Source organism: Lolium rigidum, chromosome 2, assembly GCF_022539505.1.
Source record: "Lolium rigidum isolate FL_2022 chromosome 2, APGP_CSIRO_Lrig_0.1, whole genome shotgun sequence".
NCBI classification, from domain to species: domain Eukaryota; kingdom Viridiplantae; phylum Streptophyta; class Magnoliopsida; order Poales; family Poaceae; genus Lolium; species Lolium rigidum.
In genome coordinates, this window is record NC_061509.1 from 42,874,190 (window position 1) to 42,878,413 (window position 4,224).

Below are 4,224 nucleotides of genomic sequence, written 5' to 3' on the forward strand. Positions count from 1 at the left end.
GTAACTTCAAATCGAGTTAAGGCATTTATAAAGAATTTTAAAAGATAGATGGATTGTAGTTTAAAGGAATCTTGATGTAATTCATTGCTATGATTGCTTCATACGAAAAATTTGTGGTTTGGTCAGGTACGAAAATAAGGGACCTTATTCATTTCCACATTTGACAATATTTAGATTGTTCTTGTCAACTGAAAGATATTGATGCAACCTTTATATGGAAATTTTGTTCCCAAAGAAAATTTGAAATCTATAATTTCCCTAGGTTTTAGATACACTTGAAAGTGTGCAAGTATATAATGATGGCTCGTTTTTACATATGAAGAAATCCCATTTGTCATAGGTTAAGCAATAGACTTAGATATCTTTAGGCTGGCCTCTACCATAAGATTATATTCTAGCTTACTACAATCATCACACAAAAGTGTGGCATTGAACAATTTACTATAGCATGGATTATCACCATAGGATTACTCACAGAATTGCTTTACACAAGTGTGACTTATTGTTTATCTCAACACAATTCTTGTGTTTAGGGTTTTACGTTTATGAAGATAGCTTTGATTGCAATCATATGATCATTCCCTTTATAAACTTGATAAACCAAGTCAATGGCAGTGTATGGAAGCATACATTTGACTTGGGATCTGGATTACTAAGGCATCTATGTGCCCTTGTTAAGAATAGCGTAATTCATCCACTTTCTATCAACATTAAGTAGGAATGATACTCTTTTAAAATAATTGGATACATAAGATGATTTTCTTAATGTATTGATTAACATTGTTGGATTAATGATGATATCATACACGTGGTGCCTCATTGGAGTGTGCACATATGTGTGATATTAAGCATGCTTAAATATTATGGTGTAACTCTTCCCGACAATAGGATTCATGTCTAGCATGATCTACTTGTACTGGCACTTCTACTACCATTTATCCAATGGTTTGGTCTTATTGATCCAATCTATTAATGCTCTAATTAATCTTTATGAGTTTAACTATAGCAACCTTTGAAGATTAGTTGTCCTTCCTCTTGGTGAAGAAAATTTTATTGTTCTTGATCTTCTCCTAGATGCTGCACTTTCTCCTCTCTAGATCTCTCTCTAGCTAACTTCATCTCATGTAGTTTCTAGTTTGTGTGGCTTGGGGGTTGTGAGGCTTGGGGTTGAATGAATAGGCTATTTATAGTACTCTAGGATGCATAGAAAGGTGAAACCTATGTGACGACTCCTCAGTTGCGCATGAGTGACTGAGCTACTTGGTGTCAAGCTTTCCTTGGAATGCATAGTAAGGTGACACATATGTGATGACTTCTCACTTGCATGGGTGACTAAGATACTTTGATGTAACGATCATAGCCATTCCTTGCCCATGAGGCAACTTAGGTGGAATGATCATTATCCCCTTATAACCTATTTTTTGATCATGGAAAGTGGCTTTGTCAATAGGCTTTTTGATGAATTGGATATGTGGGCTAATTTGCATCTTTAAGTTAAAATTTAAATTGCAAACATGAGCTGATCATTTTATGCCTTGTTAATTAAGTGAAAACTCAATTAACAATATGGATGATCAAATAGGATCTAAAGATGTTAGTCCCAATGCTTTTGATTTCATCGAGGCATGATCATTAGAGTTGCAAAACCCTCGCAGTTTATTTTATCCAAGTTGTTTTATCAATTTATCGTAGTGTAAATGGATTCAGTTTTATTGGATTCCATATAATTATTAAGTTATGAGTAGTTTAATAATGTATGGCTATTGTGCATTTAAAACTTGTGGTTTTCCATATTTATGTATAAGGTGTTAACGAGTGGTTATAATTAAGATATATTTTGAATCAAGACTTGATGAACTAGAATAAGTTAAGTTTAGAAATGATCTCATGTTTTGTTGATTGATCATGTTCTTGAGAATTATTCGGAACATGTGTTCATTGATGGCTACATAAGATTAGTTAAGCATCAAGTTATTACTTATTATTTAAGTGTGTGTTGTTTGTTGATTAACATTTAGTTATGAGTATTACTTCTACCCTCTTAATGACAGACTTCTACCAAAGGTTATTTCAAAGTTTTTCACACTCAACTTTATGAGCCACTCATAAGTCATCGTCGGGTAGAACTTCAATCAATTTGACAAGCTCCATAAAACAGTCCCAAAATTTCCTGAATTTTACATGCATAAATGCAATGCACATATTTATTTTCCTATTATTGTAGACTCTAATCCTGGGATGCTACAACTCGTCTTTGAAAATAGTTTTAGCCTTGTAAAGGTTTTGCTTTTCATTCTAAAAGATAAAAGCACTCCCACTCTTGCAGATCTACGAAGATGCAATAAAGACTCTACCAAGGATCGCAATCTCCATGAAAAAGGGTCTCCTCATCTTATGCTTAAGTTTCTCAATGCAATAAAGATGTGTACCAGCTGGTAAAGTAGACCATCCAAGACATATATATTACCAACAAGACTTTAGGAAACTTACTGTGAAAAAAGATACGATCTCTAGTTTCCTCGACTGAATCAATTCACATAATTGATTCATCTTATCCTAACTAACATACGAATAACGTATCTCTCGGAGCACTTCTTCACATCTTTAAGATAGCGAACTCTTAATCACATGTTTTATAATTAAATTTCGGTTACCAGATAAGTGTAGTGTTTAGAAACACTGTAAATAGATAGCATATTTGTACGATAGCACTTCCCATTTCATTTTCACAACACATGGAGGGTTAACACAAAGTTATCTTCTCAACCACCAACATAAAAATATTTTAGTGGCTAATGTTTTATTTGGATTTTCTCTGAATGTAGCTTTCAGAAGAAATCTAACAAAACACAAATAGACAAGATGGTTACACTTGGTCACCCATTTATATAGATATAAACCCGACTCAAGAAAAGGATGTCTTTAATTGGAACTTGACCACATCGAGGTGTTTATGGTGAAATCTATGTATCTTGATATTTTGAACGGGCACACGGTTTGATTGAGGAAATAGATATAGAAGATTGAACTTCTACTTATGATAAGAATCTTTATGTGATTCTTGCATGGAAAAGTTATCCTAACAAAGGATAATCCGATTAAAAGGAATTGGGAAGGTAATGGTAAGTAGTATTTTTGTGACAAAGATGAAACAAGCCAACATTTTGTTATTAAGTGCCCTATTGCAAAAAAATATTTTGTGTATTCTCCATATGGCCTTCGGAATATTTTCACAAAATAATATTGCAAGTCTATTTGGAAATTGGTCGAATGGACTAAAAAAATGTGAAGAGTCATATTAGAGTTGGCATTTGTGCTCTTTTATGGGCAATATGACATGTTTCTAATGACATTATCTTTAATAGATCATATTGTACTTTTTTTACATGTTATCCCTCTTGCTATTCACTGGACCCATACATGGTTGTGTCTTCAACCGGAGGAGCAGCGCCATAACATGAATTTTGGGTGCAACCGATCGAAAATGGTTGCACATGATCGATTTGTTCAACCGATGTGGCTGGCAGCTTGATCACCTAGAAACATGTTGATCCATTGGTGCCCCTTTCTTTTAACTCTTTATAGGTGGTTGATCCACGTATCAACATTATATAACCCTTGAGATTTAATATGCTATATTTTTGTTACTTTAAAACTGCTTTTAAATAAATTTATACATGTTACGCACCTCTTCGATGCAGAGACCAGGGCTACATCCCCAATTGGAAAAATTATTCCCAACCCCCACGGCATATGCATGTCCTCGAGATCACTAATACACTACGTGCACACATTTTTGAATTGTCTGTACGGCCACATGCCATAACATGGCTTAATCACATGTTTTCTAATTGAACTTCCGGCAGGACATCTTTTGAACGGGTGCACAATATGTTTGAGGAAATACATATAGAAGATTAAAGTTCTACGCAAGATAAGAATCTTTATTTGATTCCAATTCTAGCATAGGAAAGTTATTCTAACGAAGGATAACCTGATTACAAGGAATTAGCAAGGTAATACTTAGTGTGTTTTTGTGAGAAAGATGAAACAATCCAACATTTGTTTATGGAGTGCCCTATTGCAAAAAATATTTAGCGTATTGTCCATATGGCCTTTGGAGTATCTTCACCAAATAATATTACTAATCTATTTGCCATTTGGTTGAATGGACTAAACAAAAGTGTTAAGAGTCATATTAGAGTTGGCATTTGTGCTCTTTTA